Source organism: Meles meles, chromosome 19 (genome assembly GCF_922984935.1).
Source record: "Meles meles chromosome 19, mMelMel3.1 paternal haplotype, whole genome shotgun sequence".
Taxonomy (NCBI): Eukaryota; Metazoa; Chordata; class Mammalia; order Carnivora; family Mustelidae; genus Meles; species Meles meles.
In genome coordinates this window covers 33,844,291-33,865,635 of record NC_060084.1, presented here as the reverse complement: position 1 = coordinate 33,865,635, position 21,345 = coordinate 33,844,291, and positions in this window count along the sequence as shown.

Sequence of the window (21,345 nt, the reverse complement as noted above, 5' to 3'; positions counted from 1 at the left end):
GACCAATGCTGAGCATTTCAGCATTATTTCATACTTTCCCTCTTTTGCCCCTGCTATAAAAAGAAATCACAAAAGTTATTTACATAGTGAATCCCTTTTCAAATATTGTCCTTCAGTCTAACCAAGGCCAGTTCCACAGATACTGAATTAATCACAGGTAGGTTCCTTATAAACTCCAGCTTTCACTCTCTATTTTTCTGGATCTTCCTTCTCTTTTCCAGCCAACTCCTCCTTCTTGCTTACAACTCCTATGCTCCAGGTACATCCTGGATGTCTCTGCTCTCAACATGTCAAGGATTTGAGCCTACCTTTGAGTGGATCCTTCTTTGGTCCAGACTTTGGAATATTTGGTTTTATCTGATCATTCCGATTTCACCCTGAATTTCAACTCCTCATAGAGCCTTCCACCTGAGCTAAATCAGAACCTTCTTCCTCATGGTTGCCATAGTATTAGGAGTAATTATCTCCTTAGTGCCACCCAATATTTTCATGTTTCTATTGATTCTGTGTCTGTTGTTACTTTAAAACGAGACTCTGAAAACTATGGCCCATGGGTTAAATAAGCTATTTTTCGTATGGCCCAGAAGATAAAAATTTTTTTTTTATATTTTTAAATGTTTGGATGTAAAAAAGAAAAGTAATATTGGCATGGTGTGAAAATGATATAATTCAAGTTTCAGTGCTCAAAATTGAAGGTTTTTACTGAGATATAATTGATATATAACATCATATTAGTTTCAGGTGTATGGCATAATGATTTGGTATTTGTATACATTGTGAAATGATCACCACATTAAATCTAGTTAACATCCTCAAAATTAAAGTTTTATGAATGCACAGCCATACCCATTCATTTCTGTACTGTCTGTGGCTGCTTTCACAGCTGTGACAACAGCAGAGATGAGTGGTTGTGGCAGAAATTGTATGGACCACAAGCCTGATACATTTACTGTCTGACCCTTCATGGAACAGGTTTACTAGCCTCAGATCCAGAATGAGAGGTACAAAAACACAGAGACCCTGTCTGTCTTACTCTCCACTCTTGCCCAAGTCCTTGCTCCATAGTATTTGTTGAATGAACTTGCTTTTTTCCTGGATGACCCTTAGTTTGCTCTTTAAGATTCAGCTGAGTCTTCCACAAGCCCTCTCTGACCATCCCCCTACCAAGGCCGGGGTGACATTTCCCCCTTGTGCTCCCTAGTATCACGAGTTATCACTGCCATAAAACTTGGTAATAACAAGAGCTGATATTTGTTGAGCCTTTGCCATGGGTCAGAGCACCTTGTTACTGGCTTCGCTTATGTTTCTGTTGTCCTCAGACAGCTCAGTGAGGTAGCTACTATCATGATGCCCATTATATAGATGAGGGAGCTGAGGCACAGAGGTTACCAGCCCAAGGTTACACAGCATGTTGGTGACAAATAGAAATGTGAGCTTGGGCAGTGATTGTGACTCTTGTGCTTTTTTTGTTCCTTTATCTGTCTCCCCACTCAGAGGTGAGCTCCTTGGGCATGGGGCTGTGCCTTCTTCATTTCTGTGTTCTAAGGCCTGATCAAGTTGGGGCTAGAAATGTTGGTTGAGTGAACCCATTTTTGCTGTACCAGAGACTCTTTGGTCTAATCCATCTTGTTCATCTCCCTTCTTCCTCTTCATTCATGCACACGTCATTCATTCAGTCATGTCTTCCCCCTGAAGGTAGTCCAGGCCAATGCCAACATCCTCATTGGACACAAAGAGAAACCAAGGCTCTGAGGAATTAAGAGAAATGCCCAAGACCAGTGAGTGACTGAGTCAGGGTCAGAACACAGGAATCTCGCCTGGAAGTTTCACCAGATCCAGCTCTTTGATCGGTGGATGGAGAAACCATCCTACTGGCAGGCAGATCAAGGGCACCCCTTTGGTTTTGTCTTGTGAGGTTCTTTGTTATCAAGAATTAAAACACGACCAACCCCTGGCGATTCACAGACCTGTACCCCTGGGGATAAAAATACATTATATGTTTATTAAAAAAAAAAATTTGGAAGGGGAGGCGAACCATAAGATACTATGGACTCTGAAAAACAACCTGAGGGTTTTGAAGGGTCAGGGGTGGGAGGTTGGGGGAACAGGTGGTGGGTAATGGGGAGGGAACGTTTTGCATGGAGCACTGGGTGTTGTGCAAAAAGAATGAATACTGTTACGCTGAAAAAATAAATAAAATGGAAAAAAAACAAAAAACAAAAAACATGACCAACCGCCCCCCTCCGCCCCGCCCCAGGCAATTCGCCTGTGATGCCCTTGACTGTGATTTAACCTGACAGGTGCTATCCAGGCACATGCTGCAATCAAATGCCAGGCTGCCCCCGCCTCCCTGCCCTGTTCCACCTCCTCCCTCTCTCTTCCTGCACACATACTCCTGCCTCCAAGGGCACAGGCTTCCTGACCAGCCAGCCATGCTCTAAAGCACAAACAGGGTAGGAAATGAAAACCCCGGGAAGAGCAGATGATGCGGGCAGGAGGTGGAGGTACCTCCACTCGGTGTGATCTGCTCGGCTCCCCAGGCTGGCAAGAAAAACTTAAACATTATTTACTCAACCATGTGAGGGTTGAAACCAATATCTGCTGGCCATCTGTTCAGCCCAGTGACCCCTCGGAACTCCCCCCGCCCCAACACCATGACGTGAGCATCATTTCTTCTCCACCATCTTGCTGCTTCCTGGCTCTCTCCCCTCCCCCGGGGGCTGGCGTGGGAAGGGCTGGAAAGGCTCCGCGATGCACAGGGACAGCACTGCAGAACTCATTCCAGACATGCAGCCCTGGATGTTATTGTTAAACTTCCAGCACTTGGTGTTTGGGGCTGGTTTGTCGTATGAGGCTTCTTTCCTATTCGGTGACGTTCAGTGGGAGCCTCACATCCTGCCTCATCCACTGCCAGTTGCCCTAGTTCTGACACCAACGGATGGTGTGAGCTTGGGCAAGTCCTTTCCTAGCTTCAGGTCTCAGTTTCCCTACTGAGTACACCTGGGCATGAAGCAGCTCCTCTTCAAGGTCTGTTTTAGCCATAATGTCTCCCCAGGCCCTCCTCCTTGGGTTGTATACCCCATTTCTGACACAAGACCCTCACATCAGACATTGCCAATTCTCTTCCTCCAGGGAGGCTCTATTCCCTGCGGCACCCATTTACCTGTAACTGTCAAGGATGGCTCCCTGCCATGATGCCTTCTTGTTACCTGGCAACAACCATCATCACCATGCAGGGCTCTGGGAGTCTGCCAGGCCCCATGTTCTCATATGCGCGCGCGCGCGCACACACACACACACACACACACACACACACACACACACAGGGCCCAGTGAGGGAGGAGACCCAGTGAGGGAGGAGACCCGGTGAGGCACAAAGGACAGCTGTGTCTACTGGATAGCAATCAGGATGCACAGAAGAAAGGCTCTAGTGCAAAGAGCATCCAGTTAAGAATAAGAAGAGGTGAGTTCCAGCCCTCGAGGCTGAGGGCAGATTGCTGTGTCCCGTTACAGATATTCTTCCCACTCCAGGTCTGGAATGTGATTTCCTACCAGCTCCCCAACTAAAGTTCTTTTGCACAATAAGAGATGTGGGGCTTGGCATCTTGGGAAATATACGGAATGGAGCATAATTCTATACCTATGGTCACGTCATATTCGTCTGCATGCAGGGAGGGGCTGAGGCAGTGGCTGAGGCCAATTAGATACCAGGCCCATGACCTCCAGCTAACGGTGTTCTAGAGGTAGCTTGGCTCCCCAGGGCGGAACGTGTGCATCTCTTCCCAACTCCGTGCTCTGTGTAGGAAGCTTGAAACTGACCATGGTGGAAGTGTTTACTCCATGGAAACCGGCAAACTACAAAGCAGGGATTTTTTTTTTTTTTTTTTTTTTTGAGAGCTGTTTTTACCCATGTATCAGCATGCTGATTACCTCCCGCCCCTTCAGACCACTGGCAGTAAGATGTCTTGCAAAAGGCAGAGCTTCTCCTGAGTTTCCTCCAATGGTATCCACACCCACATTCCACTGGCCACATTCGGCTGATGAGGGAACAGGCGGCCAGCTGAGGACAACACAGGGGGACACCCTGCAACCCCCCCCACCCCTCACTCCTGGGTGGGACATGTGAGACATTCTTCCAGGAATCTCCCATCTTATATTAATACCTTGCTAGAGGGGCAAAACAACCTTAACCTGACAATGGCAAGGCCTCAAGGCCTCTGGTATCTTGTAGGCCCTCTTTAGCATATGAAAGTTCTTTTGAAACCTCCCTTTTTCCCTAGGTCCCCAACTCCTTAGTATATAACCAGCCACCCCTCACAACCCTGGGCAGCAGCTCTTTCTGCCCACAGGTGCTGTCCCCGTGCTTTAATAAGCCACCATTTTGCACCAAAGATGTCTCAAGAATTCTTTCTCGGAGTCCATAGTCTTTCATGGTTCATCTCCCCTTCCAGTTTCCCTCAACTCCCTCTCCTCTCCATCTCCCCATGTCCTCCATGTTATTTGTTATGCTCCACAAATAAGTGAGACCATATGATACTTGACTCTCTCTGCTTGACTTATTTCGCTCAGCATAATTTCTTCCAATCCCGTCCATGTTGCTACAAAAGTTGGGTATTCGTCCTTTCTGATGGAGGCATAATACTCCATTGTGTATATGGACCACATCTTCCTTATCCATTCATCCGTTGAAGGGCTTGGTTCTTTCCACAGTTTGGCGACCGTAGCCATTGCTGCAATAAACATTGGGGTACCAGAGGGTTTTGAAGGGGCGGGGGGGGTGGGAGGTTGAGGAACCAGGTGGTGGGTAATAGGGAGGGCATGTACTGCATGGAGCACTGGGTGTGATGCCAAAACAATGAACACTGTTATGCTGTAAATAAACAAATAAAAAAAAAAAAAGAATTCTTTCCGGTCGTGGGCTCCGAACCTCACCCCACTGGACCTCACCTATATTCTAAACTTCATCACTGCCAGGTGGGCCTCCAGGAATGCAGATCCAAAATGAGGAAAGAGGGAGGGGAAGGGGCACTTCCTTCTAGAGATGCCTGTTTGTGGCTGCTGGGAATGAATTACACAAAGCCTAGAGCATTTATGTACTATTGGAAAGGCACGTTAATACCAGGATGTTAAAATATGTAAATAGCATGAACATGTACCACATGGTAATTACTGGTTTGCATTATCAAGTCATTTACTCTTTATGGACATTTTACGACTGTTCAGCTATGTCAGCAAACACTTAGCAGAACCTCCCACCACGGATGATGGAACACATTGCCCAGCCTCCTGTTACCGGGGCACCGAGGACTGAAGCAAAACAAAGCCTTCCTGTTCCAGGTGCCTGGGCTGTGGAGGAAGACGCCCATTGTCGGAGCTTCTCTTTGTGTGATCAACATATTTTCCTGCTTCCTGGCATTTTCTCTGTGGTTCTCTCATCCCACTTCTCACGGAGGCAGATTTATATGCCGGCTAATGAGAGCTGACATTTCTGGTGCTGGTTGCTACACTTGCCGCATTCACTGAACGTAGTGCAGGTGTCAACCAATCGCAAAGGCAGGTTCCCTGAACCCTTCTTTCCAGCAGCGTAGCAGTCATGACTGGAGAAGCTGCCTGCTCTGTGAGGCACAGTGACTTTCCGATTTTCCTGCCCTGGGATCCACCCGCTCTTTGGGCTCTCTGTCAGCTCCAAGGGAAGAAAGATTTTTGTGGGAGCAGACAGGTTTGAATTTGATGGCTGCTTGGTTCTCTTTGAAGAGTTCAAAAACTAATGAGGTGCTGTATGGTGACTAACATAACATAATAAAAAAAAAAGAGAGAGAGAGAGAAAGAAATACTGTAAGAACATTTTAGAATAATATAGTGTTTTATAGCACATTTCCACTGGGGGAAAAAAAAAGTTCATTTAGACCAGAGGTCTCACACAGGTAGCATATACACCAGTTCCTGGTCATAGATGCATTTTGCTTGGCCCCTTGAAGAGTTAAAAAAAAAAAAAAATGATTTTTCCTTGCCAATTTTAAAAAATTGGGACATTTCATGTAAATGAAATCAGATCTCTGGATTCTCAGAAAAAATACAAAAACATGGCAATTCTTGTCTGATATTAGGTGGAAATCATCAGTTGGAGAGGTGTAGTGGCAGGTATAGGGAATTGGCTACAAGTATGGCTTCTGGCTTCAATGGTCTGGGTTCAAATCCAGGGCTTAATTGCTGTGTGACTTCAGACAATTCACTTAACTTCTCTGTGCTTCAGTCACTTCATCTACACCAAAGGGGGACAGTTCCCTATGTCATCCAGTTATAAGCACTCAGAATGGCACCTTGCACTTATCAAGGGCTATGTGAGATTTATTTATTATGACAAATGGCTGCTGCCTTTAGGTGGGGTGTGTGCTCCTCCTGTGTTAGACCCAGAAACTTCCCTGTGCTGAGACAGGAGACATGACCCACCTTCTGATGAAGCTACCAGTAGTGGCAACATTGTCGGTGAGCACGTGCGGGGGCATCCCTGTGTACGGCCGGAACAGGGAGGAGGAGGAGAAGGAACATTCTAATAGCAACCCCCACATTTTTACCATCCGCTGTTTACATCCGCCAACGTCCAGTGTATTCTCCAAATGACAGGGTCACAGAGTGAATAATTCGGCATTGGAGATTATTAAAGCTCCGGTGTCACTAGCAGGAAGAAGGGAACAGAGAGGTGAATGGAAACAATTTCCATTAAAATGGAGTTGAGAGACAAAAGGCACACGGAGAACTATTTTGAGCCGAAGGCAGGTGACACAGGATTCAAAATTTAATGAGCCTTAAATGCCATTGGATGAATATAGCCAGAGACGTACAGTTACATCAGAAAAGGCCCACACAGTTGCATGCTTTCCCATAATACTCAATTTTTTAACAGCTCCTTAGAACTAACAAGCTAAAACTCAGTCAAATGAGGGAGTCATAACTATTTGCAGCTAAGTGATCTTTCAGCTGCACAGGGAGAGGTAGCCCCACCTATCCGGCTGCTGGCGTGTCACCCTGTGCTTGGGGACACAGGCCTCCACGCTTACCTGAATGTCCGTGCCATGCAGACTGACCATTTGCAGGTACCCCCCGCGTCTTTGCCTCCTCTCCTCCACGCCCTCATTGGGATGCCACCTTCGGCTTCTCGGCGGGGTGGGTTCTGTCGTTGTCTGTGACAGTTGTGTTCCCTGCAGGGGTGCTGCTGAGTGGCTGGGCTCAGGTAAAGGGCTTGCATTTGTCTCATGCATAAACAGAGGGAGTCGAATTCATTTCACAGCTGAGGTTGTTAGCCTCTGACAAGACCAGGGAGTTTGCGAAAAATGAAGCCCCGTCCTGCCTCAGAAACACATACTCATTCGGAAGCAGAAGCCCCCACAGCAGCATGGATTCCCAAGGGCCTTTCTGGCTTCCCTGACAGCGTTCCATGTGTGTGGGAGCCCTGCCACACAGACACGGGAGGTCAGGTTATCTGGGGGCAATCACAGAGAGAGAGGAACGGAGACCTGGGGGCAGACAGGAAACCTCTCCTGCCCCTCCATGCCTGCCGCCTCCCAAGCCACCTGTTCCCAAGCCTGTGGTCCATCCCCCTCTGCCGTCTCAGCCATCAATGCTGCCCTTGCTTGCCTGTGACAGTCCTACTCCCCAAAGCTTCTGCCGTACTTATGCCCGATTTTTGCCATATCCTTTGTGTCAGTAGTACTTAGTACATCCGAACACCTGTGTTAGCCTCCACGTAAACAACAGTACCTGAAATCATAAGTCTGGTGTGCTGGCTTTCTTTTTTTCTACCACACATGAAAATAAATACATAAACACCAAGATGGAAAATGTTTCTCCGCATATCACCTAACATCTTCCTGTGAGGACCGAGCGATAAAGGTTTGATACTTCTGGAACACTGCTCTAGAGGCAGTGGGGAGGACTTTGTACCCCAGAAATATCTGGAGAGGTCATGGCACCAGGTTTGTGGCTGAGGAGGATTTGAATTCAGAGCCAGAGCATGAAAGAAGCAACGCCTCTGGATATGGTCTGGAGAAGTGTTTTTCTTCGCCACCAAAAGCTTTGATTGGTCTTGCAAGATAAAGATATCAAATGTTTTGGGGTTAGAAATCCAATCAGGAAACTGAAGCATAAGGAAGAATGGAGGAGGGGTAGGCTGGGAGACAGGCCACCATTTTCCATCCAGGAGGGAGGGGTGTTTTCCAAAGTAACTTCCAGGAGCAGGCAAAAAATGAAAAACAAAAAGAAAGAAAATTCCTGTTGCCCTTCAAAGCCGTTCTCCCCCAACTGCGTGGCCATAGGAAAAAGGGTTTTAAGGGCTGCATTCAAAGTACCTCAGACCAGTTGACTTTAACAAGAGAAAAGCATTTTCTCACAGTTCTGGAGACTGGAAGTCTATGAGCTCAAAGGGTCAGCAGCGTTGGTTTCCTCCAGGGCCTCTCCCCTTGGCTTGTGGATGCCATCCGTCTTCACATGGTCTTCTCTCTGGACATGTCTGCACCCAGCTATGTCCAGAGAGACATCTCCTTCTTATAAGGACACCAGCCACATTGGAGGAGGGCCCAACCCCATGATCTCACTGAACCTGAATCACCTCTTACATACAAATAAGGTCAAATTCTGAGGTACTGGGGGTTAGGACTTTGACGTACGAATTTTGGGGACACAAAGTCTTTAGAATCAAGGAAATAAAATGAAATGTTGTGTTAGAGCTCCATTTAGCTGCCTCAGGTGATGGGATGGTTGTACGGCCATCTGAGCCTGAGGAGAATACGGATCTCTTGGCATCCAGAAAAGGCTGCTGTCAGCGCTTTGGGCCAACAAGCTTTCAGGGACCTGATGTTGCAGGCTCTTCCCTTACAAGAGACACTCTGGACCATTCCCATTATTCTTCCCTGCTGTGATCATCAGTGTCTCTGCTTCTCTTTGTGGCTCCTCTCGCCTCCCTAATCACTAGCAGCCAACTGGGCCACTCCCCAATACCTGATTCACATTCCAGACTGGACAGTCTGGTTTTCCTGATGACTCTGCCAAAGCTTCTTCTCACACCCAGCCACCCCATACTTCTCTGGTCCTCTGCATCCCATCCCAGTCATAGTCATGGTGATCAGGCCTGCTTCCTTGCAAATGTGACAGTTACTGTCCGATAGTATGGCTGATAGAGAGGGGAAACATCTGGAGGTATTTTTTAAATAATTTTTAAAAAATATTTTATTTATTTGACAGAGAGAAATCATAACTAGGCAGAGAGGCAGGCAGAGAGAGAGGAGGAAGCAGGCTCCCTGAGGAGCAGAGAGCCCGATGCGGGGCTCAATCCCAGGACCCTGAGATCATGACCTGAGCCGAAGGCAGAGGCTTTAACCCACTAAGCCACCCAGGTGCCCCTGGAGGTATTTCTTAATCAAGGTTTCCCCCTCCTAGATATTTTCTGTTATGTCATAGCCCTCCCCACTGGGCAAGAAGCCATGGACCATCCAATAGTCTTCAAGAGAGGGGTGTCCCATTGGAATCAATGAGCAAAGGAATCTGATTTATAAGCAAGGTGCAGGCTTAAAACAGATTTAGAAGAATATTTGGTAGTTCCTGGCAGATTTTGCTGCCCCCAGGGATATAAAACTTCTTTAGCCAGGGTGAGAGAGAGAGAATTGGATTGGAATAAAGGGGGATTAGAAGCTGGTGTCTTCCTAAGAAGAGCTCTTCCACCCTAGGAAATCTGAGACAGAGATACCATCTCCCTTTCTCGGAGCCTCCCTCTAGGAGTTCTCCAGTACCAGCATAGAGGAGGAGCAGTAGAGGTGAAAGCCACAGGCCATGTCTAGACAGAAAGGGCACACCTAGCTGCTCAGCATTTCTTGGGGTTTCAGAGTGAGGTTGGAGAGCAGCCATTCCTCCCTACTTTGAGAGTAACACACAAGTACTTAACAGCAGAAGCCAGGCTGGGAGAGGCCCTAAGGTCAGGAGTGAAGGATGACACAGTCACGGGTGAGCATCAGTCAATACAATATACTTCTTTAGAGGACACCAGCATGGATCGATGACAACCAAGGACCAGATACCCCACTCCAATCTCTTGGCACCCATTAACCCTGCCCCTAGCACGTAGCAACAATCCTGGGGGGAAGGAAATCTCAATCTGGCTGGGTGTAACTTTCTACTACCTAGTTGAAGGGGGACAAATAACGATGAAGTTCAGTGTGTCGGTTTCCTTTGCTTTTGTAACAAGTACCATAAAGTTAGTGCTTGAAACAACACAAATTCTTGCAATTCTGAAGATTAAAAGTCTGGGGGGCACCTGGGTGGCTCAGTGGGTTAAAGCCTCTGCCTTCAGATTGGGTCATGATCCCAGGGTTCTGGGATCGAACCCCACATCGGGCTCTCTGCTCAGCAGGGAGCCTGCTTCCTCCTCTCTCTCTGCCTGCCTCTCTGCCTACTTGTGATCTCTCTCTCTCTATGTCAAATAAATAAATAAATAAATATTTTTTTAAATTAATTATAGGGGCGCCTGGGTGGCTCAGTGGGTTAAGCTTCTGCCTTCTTCTCAGGTCATGATCTCAGGGTCCTAGGATGGAGCTCTGCATCAGGCTCTCTGCTCTGCAGGGAGCGTGCTTCCCCTCTCTCTCTGCCCTGCTTCTCTGCCTACTTATAATCTCTCTCTGTCAAATAAATAAATTAAATCTTTAAAAAAATTAAAAATTAAAAATTAATTATAAAGAAAAAGGTGAAAAATTGTAAAGAAATCTGTTACTAATGTATATTATCATTGGGTAATGAAAATATGGATTTGTATTAATTTCTTTTGTTTTTGGTTTGTCATTCCTATTTCTCTATTGGACACATTTACTTTTAAAGTAGCAAAAATGGGAGCACCTGGGTGGCTCAGTTGGCTCAGCAACTGCCTTTGGCTCAGGTCATGATCCTGGAGTCCTGGGATCAAGCTGCACATCGGGCTCTCTGCTCAGCGGGGAGCCTGCTTCCCCCCTCCCCCTCTCTCTGCCTGCCTCTCTGCCTACTTGTGATTTCTGTCTGTCAAATAAATAAAATCTTAAAAAAAAAATGTCTGATACTTTTTCTCACTGGGCTAAAACCAAGACTTCTACAGGACCGTATTTCTTTTGGACACTCTAGGGGAGAATTTGCTTCTTTGTTTTTTTTGCTTCTGCAGGCCTCCCCAGGTCCTCAACTTGAGGCCTCTTCCTCCATCTTCAAAGCCAGTAATGGTGGGTCAAGTCCTTCAAACATTGTATCACTCTGATGTTCCACAGTCATATCTCCCTCTCTGACTCCCTGTTCCACTTTTAAGGACAGCTGTGATTATATTGGGCCCACCTGCATAATCCAGAATCATCTTACAGTCAGCTGATAAGCAACCTTAATTCCATGTACCAATTTAAGTCCCTTTGCCATATGGTCACAGCCTCTGGGGACAAGGATGACTGAATATCTTTTAGGGGCCATTGTTCTACTTCCCACATTCAGTGACTAGGTCAGTGAATACCTATTTCTTGCCCATCTGAGTTGGTAGCCTGAGATTGTGATCATGATACTGGTGTGTCTAATACAAAAAGAGACTCTGGTTTTCAGATTCAGGACAAAGAAGTGTCATGAGTTTTGATCCCTGCATGACTTTGCTATAAGAAATACGGCCAGACCAACAGTTGGACCCAACTTTGGGGAGAAAGACTTGAACTCAGGGGTCATGAAATGATAGACTCTTAGAGCTGTAAATACCCAAGGTTCAGAGGTCTTCCACATGGGACAGGAATACACATATTATTGGACCTCCATTTTCTCCTCCAACATCTGTTCCACCACTTCCCTCTTCCACCAGCCTCCCAGGTCCACAGCCTGGTTTTTATTTTTCCACATGGTCATTTCCCCACACGGTGATCAGAGAGATCTTCTAATGGGACCAATGAAATTGCAGAACTCCCATGCTCAAAGCCCTCCAAGGGCTCCCCTTTCCTTGTAGGAGAAATGGCATCCTTGTCATGTGATGCTATCTGTATCTCTTCCACAACTCTTCCCTTCTTCCGTGTTCTATCAAACTTGATCTTTCTCTGTTTTTTGTTCACATCATGCTGGTCCTCATCCTAGGATTTGGGACATGCTATTCCCTTTAACTGAAAATACTCTTCTCTAGATCTTTCTGTGGTTCCCTTCCTCACCTCATTCAGGTCCCCTTTTCAGATAGGCCTTCCCCATGCACCCTCTGCCCTCCCTCCTGTGTCCTTTATCAAAGGTACCATCAGCTGTCAACATATGACATGGGTTTTCTCCTTTCTCTTCTGTCCCCTCTAGAATATAAGCTTCACAAGAGCCAGGACACCAGCAACTTTATCCTCATTTATTCCATACATCCAGCACATTGTCTGGCACATAAAAGATTCTCAATAAATATTTGTTGAATGAATGAATGAATGAATAAATGAATGCCCAGTCGGCCCCAAGTACCTCTCTGAGAAGCCAACTTTACCAGGGACTAGTGTACCATGTTGTTAGTAAATTCAACACCTCTTCCATTCAGAATTAGAAAAACCATTTCTATCAACAGAAGAAGCATGCAAATTTTGTCCACAGTAAGGATTTCCCATAGTCGGTACTGGGAGACACTCGACCTCCCTGAGGTTGGGGAAGACTAATCACATGTCAGACTGTGATGGGTACCCGGAGGGAAGCAAAGATGAACACAACACGGCATTGCCCCTCAACGAAATCACAGACTGGGAGGGCAAAAGAGACACATGCACACAGTTTTTTGTTTTCCTGAAGCAGAATGACATGAAACATAGAATATGAATAAACCTCAGAAAAAACGAATGCACTTTGGCACCTTTGCTGTCTCTGAAATGGTGGCCTGTGTCCTCTGTCGGTTGATTTCAACCAGAGGACGTTAATTATACTGCTTAATTACACCAGAGCACACCAGGATTTTTTTTTTTTTAACATTAATTCCCCACTGGGTTCCTGATATTTGCCTTACATTATTGCCAAGCACTGGAGAGGAGCAACAAACACAAGAAGGCTCTTAATATTTGGAATTCTCAGCCCTGCTGTGAGTTATTTGCCTTTCCATTTGGAGCTGGAGGACGCAAACCCTTCATCGGTTCCCTCGACCTCAGAGCTGGGCTGTAGGAAAAAGGAGGGCTGGAACACAGTGACGAGGCATTCAGAAAACATTCTTGACTTCACAAGACACCAGAAGCTGTCTCATTTGACCCTCTCGATCATCACGTAAAGGAGGTCATGGCTCCTCTATTTTACAAATGAGGAAACTGAGGCATAGTTTGGAGAACTGCTTTATTTTGTTAGATAATCAGAGGAAAGGTGGGACTAGAACTCCCATCTGCAAACCCCAGGCCTAAAGTGTTTGCAGCTAAACATGAAGTTTTCACCAGGATATTTACACTTTGCCAAGTCACACAACACACTGGGTAACTTACCCTTAGCAAATATTTTCTCCTATTGACAGCCTTAGGTTAACATGTGTTTAATTAACATTTCGAATTAAAACCATAATGTGTAAAAATCAAAGATTTTCCAGAAGTTACATTTCTTCGTATCTGTAAATGATGCCAATTTGGACATGCTAGGTAAATCATTTTAATTTTCCTAGTGAGATCCTCTGATAAAATTTTATAAAATGGAACCAATAGGAACAAGTTGAAAGCTCTTAGCCAACTCTCCACCAAGGATCAGATCAGGAGACAGGTGCTCTAAGGGGGTGCTCTAAGAGATCGCTTTTGGATCTGGGATACACAAGCACATTCTCTAGGGCAACATGTGTGTTCTCCATAAGAAATTCACTGTGCAAAAACAATGAATACTGTTACACTGAAAAAATAAATTAAAAAAAAAAAGAAATTCACTTGGAGGAGAGAGGTGGTTGGATGGTATGGGCTGTAAGAGAGAACTTTGCTGCCACATGGCACGGGTTGGGGCAGGGGCTATTTATAAAGAAATGGCTGTAAAGTGGAGGAGAATTGCTTTGATTTGTTATTCTACTTCCACATGGCCCCAAAGAGGATTAAGAGCAGGTTATGCCACTCATTTATGAACTTGCATGGTGGATTGCTCTTGCCTGCTGTAAGGCTTCCCAAAATCTTAATCATTGCACAATTATTGTGATATCCTAGAACTACTTGTCCTATAGTTTTCCTAATTTTTTCCTTTTAATGGATTCATTCTACTTAAATAAATTTATGTACAAAGAAACTTTCACATAACTATCACAAACAGAAAACCAGTAAAAATAATAGGTATAAGTGTACATATTAAAATAACTACTAAAAATAATAAACTACTAAGAAATGCTTGTGGGACTCCAATAACCATCTTCTCTGCTGTTGAGGGCCTGTGCACCATGCTTTAGAATGCACAGGACTCCACTCTACCAGAACATCTCTGTAAATAATTGATAGAATTTTGAAAATTTATGATAACTTGGTAATGGTAGTCTTAAATTCATAGCTGAATTGGTAGACAATTCATAACTGAAAAAGTTGAGATAAATGAAGTAGACTTAAAAAACAAGGCAGTAACAAGACAAAGACATAATATATCTTCCCTTCAACTGTTCAGCTAGAGCTACAGACCTGTAGCTCCCCCTCCCCCATCCCTGGGTATGCAAATGTATTGGGGTCTTCCAAAACCCCCAACATAGCACAGGCCCTTTAAATCTCAAGCACTGGAGGTTTCCTCTGGAGAAGTCCACCATCCCAGTCCTCATGGTCCCTCCAACCTTGTTCTCTGTTGCTGCTTTTCCAAGTGTGGGATGCGTGACTCTCTGCTGAGGTTGGGATGGGAGTCCCTGCCTTCCTTCTCTTGCCATCTCCTAAGACATTCCTCTCGCTTGGTTCTTTCAACACTAGAACTTGGTGGCCCATCAAACTCAGAACTGGAAACATTAGCACCCAAGCTTTTAAAAAACGTGTGTGAAGGGTCATATTCCTCTTTGTATGATCTGCCTAGAAGTGAAGGTAAACCACATTTTGTCCTTCCACTGCAGCAGGAAGAAAACCAGAGGAGTTAACCCTCCGTAATACAATAAGCTGCGTAGTGGGCACTGCCACCTCAATAAGCATGAGGTGGGCACTGCCATAAGCCCCACTCCACCACACGCAAGGGCATGGAAGCTCAGAGAAGCTGAGCAAGGGGTCCACAATTACCCAGTTAGTCAGTACGGGGAGAAACCCGAATTTAGATCTAGCGCTGCTTTGCTCAAGTGCCTTGAGGCTCACAGGGTGATTTGTGGATCATAAGTACCTTGCAAACTGCAAATAGCTATACAGATATCAGACTCATTACTGTTTTTCCAAGGACCACTCTAATTATCCTCACTTGGAGATAACGAAGATGAGGTAAGGGAGGTTTCTCCTGATAAATCAGTCAGCACCAGTGTTAAAACTTGCATCCCTCTGTCCGGTGGTGCCCATTGTGGTTATTGATGCCCCAGCTAAAGGAAAGGACATTGGAAATGCCCAATTCTTTTCTAATTATAAAGGAATGTGTGGCAAAAATAAAACTGATAACACGCACAATGGCAGGGCGTGTTACTTCGTACATTGCAGGTAGGAGAGCCATCAGGACATCCTTTCCAGAGGGCAGTGTGGGAGAGTCCGTAACAACTTTTTTTTTTAAGATTCTATTTATTTATTTGACAGACAGAGATCACAAGGAGGCAGAGAACAGGCAGAGAGAGAGGAGGAAGCAGGATCCCCGCTGAGCAGAGAGCCCAATGCGGGACTCCATCCCAGGACCCTGAGATCATGACCTGAGCTGAAGGCAGAGGCTTTAACCCACTGAGCCACCCAGGCGCCCCCGTAACAATTTTTTTTTTATATATTTTTTTCCATTTTATTTATTTTTTCAGTGTAACAGTATTCATTCTTTTTGCACAACACCCAGTGCTCCATGCAAAACGTGCCCTCCCCATTCCCCGTAACAATTTTTTAGAGCATAGAACCCATGACCTAGTAATGTCACTGCTTGGTAGCGCTCTTGGGGAGATCTTCCCCATGTACTCAAAGAGACACAATCAAGAAAGTTTATTTGTAGAGCAAAAACAGAGAAATGATAAACCTTTTATCCAAAAAGAGAATGATAGAATACAGGCATTACACTGATAGTGTGGGGTCTCAGGGAGATGTTAAAAATAAGAGGCGAGAGCTCCGTGAGCGCACCGGAAGCTTTCTGAGAGGCATGGGTAGGATGGGACAACTGCAGAGTAATGAGCATGCATATACCTCTGTAAACCAAGAGACAGTGATTGGAGAAACATGAACCAGACGATGATGCTAGGCTTAAACTGGCCAACCGGCAGGTGGAAATTGGAGGGGAATGTTTGTTTGTACTTTTATTTCTCTTTTCACAGTGAGAATATTCACATTACCTATGGAACTAAAAAACAAAAATTAATAATGTTCACTTAGATAATTTTAAAATACAGATATGTAGGTCGGCTATAAGGAAAAAAATTATAAATTAACACCCAAAGATAATCATCATGAACATTTAGCATTCTGTCTTATTTTTTTTTCTTGCTTATAACACATATTTGATTTTTTACATAATTGGAAACTGATATATCTGTAATTTTATTAAATAAGGTATTTCCTGTGTCATGGCAGTTTTCTTTTAAATTTTTTAATAGTTTTGAGTGGCAAATTTTACTCTAATACAGTTACTATTTTAAATTTTTTTATTGATGGGGTGCCTGGTGGCTCAGTTGTTAAGCATCTGTCTTCTGCTCAGGTCATGATCCCAGGGTCCTGAGATTGAGACCTGTGTTGGGCTCCCCCACTCAGTGGGAAGCCTGCTTCTCCCTCTCCCACTGCTCCTGCTAGTGTTCCCTCTCTCTCTCTCTCTCGCTCTCTCTCTCTGTCAAATAGATAAATACAATCTTTAAAAATAAAAAATTAAAAAATTAAAATTTTTTATTGATAAAATTCACAAAATTCACAAAAAAATTAAGTGTTAGCAATTTGACCACTTAGAACTTCACAATGCAGTTGTTTTTGGTGTCTTTTGCTAATTCCAGTCACTTCCAAATCCAGAACATTTTCAATACCTGAAAAAGAATCCCCATATCCTTTAAGAATTCACTTCCAGGGGCACCTGGGTGGCTCAGTGTGTTAAACCTCTGCCTTCGGCTCGGGTCATGATCTCAGAGTCCTGGGACTGAGTCCCGCATCGGGCTCTCTGCCCTGCAGGGAGCCTGCTTCCCCTCTCTCTCTGCCTACTTGTGATCTCTCTCTCTCTCTCTCTCTCTCTCTGTCAAATAAATATATAAAATCTTAAAAAAAAAAAAAAGAATTCACTTCCATTCCTCCATCCCTCCAGTTCCTGAAAACCACTAATCAACTTTTCTTTTCTATAAGAATGTCACTATTTGGACATTTCATGCAAACAGAGTCATACAATACGTGCTCTTTAGTGACTGGCTTCTTTCCCTTAGTATAATGTTTTTGAGAGTCATCCACAGTGAAGCATGTATCAGTACTTCCAATTTCATTTTATTGCCAAATAATGTTTCATTGTCTGGATATCCACATTTCATTTCTGCATTCATCAGCTGATAAACATTTGGATTTTTTCCATTGTTTGGCTATTACAAACAATGTTACTATGATCGTCCGTGTGCAAGTTTTTGTGTCGCCATATGATTTCAGTTCTTTTGGGTATATATGTAAGAGTGGAATTGCTCGGTCATATGGTATGTCTATGTTTAACTTTTTGATAAAACACCAAAGTGTCTTCCTAGGTGGCTGCCCCATTTTACATTCTGACAAGCAATGTACAAAGGCTCTGATTTCTTCCTGTCCTTGCCAATACTTGCTGTTATCCATTTATTTAATGATATATTTACTAGTGGGTATGAAGTGGTGTCTTGTTATGGTTTTGATTTGCATTTCCCTGATGACTAATATGAAGCATCTCTCCATGTATTGGTTGATGATTTGCGTATCTTCTTTAGGGAAATGTTTAGTCAAGTCTTTTGTCCATTTTTCAGTTGGGTTATTTGTCCTTTAGTTGCTGAGTTGTAAGAGTTCTTCATGTATTCTGAATATTAGATCTTTATCAAATACATAATTTGCAGATATTGTCTCCCATTCTATGAGTCATCTTTTCATTTTATTTTATTTATGTATGTATTTATTTAATACCCTGAATGCACAAAAGTTTTCTATTTTATAAAGTCCAAATTAGTTATTTTTTCTTTGATTGCTTGCTTTTTTGGTATTGTAATTAAGAAAATATTTGTCCAATCCAAGGTCACCGAGATTTATCTTTCAAGAGTTTTACAGCTTTCGCTCTTAAATTTTAAACTTTTATCCATTTTAAGTTAATTTGTGTATATGGTATGAAATAGGGGCAAATTTATTCTTCACACATGGGTATCCAATTTTCCCAACTCCATTTATTGGAAGGACTTCCCTTTCCAAACTGAATGTTCATAGTATTCTCTTTTAATCCTATCTTATTCCTGTAAGGTCAGTAGTAATGTCCTTGCTTTCCTTTCTCATTCTAGTAATTTGAGTTTTCTTTCTTTTTCCTTGGTCAATCTAGCTAAAGTTCTGTCCATTGTTTTGATCTTTTTAAAGATCAAACTTCCAGGTTTGTTCATTTTCTCTGTTTTTTTTTTTTTGGACTCCATTTTATTTATCTCTGCTTAATCTTTATTATTTCCTTATTTCCTTCCTTCCACTTGCTTTGGGTTTAATTTGTTCTTATTTTTGCTCTTTCTTAAGGTTGAAGGTTAAGATATTAATTTTGGATTTCTTTTTATTGTAGGCATTTACATCTATAAACTTCCCTCTGGCACTGTTTTTGCTGCATCCCATAGGTACTTTGAACATTGTATTTTCATGTTTTTCATCTCTAAGTATTTTCTAATTTCCTTTGTGACTTCTTGTGACTTTGACTCATTGGTCATCTAGGAATGTGTTGTTTACTTCCTACATATTTGTGAATTTTCCAGATTATCTTCTGTTTTGATTTTCATCTTAATTCCACTATAGCCAGAGAATATATTTTGTATAATTACAATCTTTTAAAATTTACTGAGACTCCCTTTGTGCTCCAACATATTGTCTCTCCTGGAGAATATTCCATATGAGAAGAATGTGTATTTTGTTACTGTTGGGTATAGTGTTCTACAGGTGTCTGTTAGGTCTGGCTGTTGTATGGTATTGTTCAAGTCTGTTATTTTCTTGCTGATCATCTGTTTACTTCTTCTCTCCACAGTCAAAAGTGGACTATCAATGTCTGACTATCATAATTGAACTATTTCTCCCTTCTGCTCTGTCCTTTTTTCCTTCCTGTATTTGGTGTCTCTGTTGTCTCATAGACAGCTTACAGTGGATTTGTTTCATTTCATATTGTTCTGTTTTGTTTTACCCATTCTGCCAATGTCTATCTTTTGATGAGAATGAGTTTGATGTCCGGACTTCATGGAGGCTATTTCCATTGATTAGTTTTTTGATATGGACCATACTTCTTGTTTCTTTACAAGACTTGTAATTTTGGGTTGTTAACTCGACATGTTGAATATTCTAACATGGAAACTCTGGAAATCAGATGATCCCACCTCTTATGGGTTCGTTGCTTCTTGTAGTGGCTGTTTCTTTAGTGGCTTTTCTAAACTAATTTTGTAAAGTCTGTATTCTTTGTCATGTATGGCCACTGAAGTCTCTGTCCCACTAGCTTAGTGGTCAGATAATAATTAGACAGAGATTTTGTTAAATGCCTGGCATAAAGAAGTTTCCTAGTCTTTGAAGATAGACTGTGTGTGTATTAGGACATGCCTTCAACAATCAGCTAGGAAATTTGTAACTATGGTTTACCCTTCACTTGTTCGTGCAGAATCTCAAGGTCAGACAGAAGTGAGAGTTTGGGGCTTTCTCAGTTCTTTCCCTGAGCATGTGCACATTCCTGTGAATGCACATGGCCTTCTAGATTCCCAGGAATAGGTTGGAGCTTTTCAAACCCTTTATTCCCCAAAGCGTTTCATTCCCCTGCCTTTCCTCCCAAGCTTTATGATTAATCTATTGTTTGCCCCAACTATTATTCATTGCCTCAGGCAGCAGCAGCTAAAACATTTGCCTGTAAGTATTTTTGACAAATCTCCCATGTAGTTGCTTCAGAACTGGGTGAATACTGCGTTAGGTAAAGTAATGGCAAGCTTTTTAAACTGGTCTTCCAGGGAAACACCAAATTGCCCAAAACTAATAATTACAACTCTTGAGGTTTGTACTGCTTCTCTGCAACCAGTATTGGGATTACGAGCTGTTATTTTCAAGGCTACCACAGAGCTGGGGAGCAGGGAATGGACCAGGGTCGGTTAAAATATGACAAGGCTCACTGTTTAATGGAGATTCAGCCACTTTTCTTGATTAAGTTTTCCCCTGGTTGCTGTTTGCTTTTGTTTTTTAGTTAAGTTGTCAGAAGTAGATTCTGACCATTTTTGCCAATTTCTTCTTCCATTGCTTTTATGGAGTGGTGGACTTTTGGAATCTCTTACTCCATTATTTTTGCTAGCACCACTGCAGCACAGAGACTTTTAGAACACTCTTTTTAATGTATAATATTTGCTATAATTTCCTTAACTGTTGTTACATTGATGGACATTTATCAATTATTTTCATTATATCATGTAGAGTGGTATAACACTTGTGCATTCATCTTTGTTCACATCCCCAATTGTTTCTTAGGCTGGATTCCTCAAGTGAACATGTTAAGTGAAAAGATACAAACTTTCAAAGCTCATGATATGTGTTGTGAAGATGACTTCCGAACGTTTGCATTTACACGTCCACCAGCATGTTTGAAAGTATTGCCTCAGGGCGCCTGGGTGGCTCAGTGGGTTAAGCCACTGCCTTCGGCTCAGGTCATGATCTTGGGGTCCTGGGATCGAGTCCCGCATCGGGCTCTTTGCTCAGCAGGGAGCCTGCTTCCCTCTCTCTCTCTCTGCCTGCCTCTCTATCTACTTGTGATCTCTCTCTGTCAAATAAATAAATAAAATCTTTAAAAAAAAAAAAAGAAAGTATTGCCTCAAAAAAAAAAAAAAAAGAAAGAAAGTATTGCCTCACCACAGCCTTCTCCCCTCTATTACCACATAAGACATTCGTTAATTAGGTGGACAAAAAACCAGCATTTCATTGTTTTGTCTGACATATCTAGGATCATCAGCAGGGCCAAAATATTTGTTGATATTTAATTGGTACCATCATCTCTTCTGTGAGTTTCTCATCAATAGTCTTTGCTGTGAGATGTCTGCCTTTTTAATTATTTATAAGAGCTATTTACATAGTAAGAATATGAATCCTTAACAGCAAT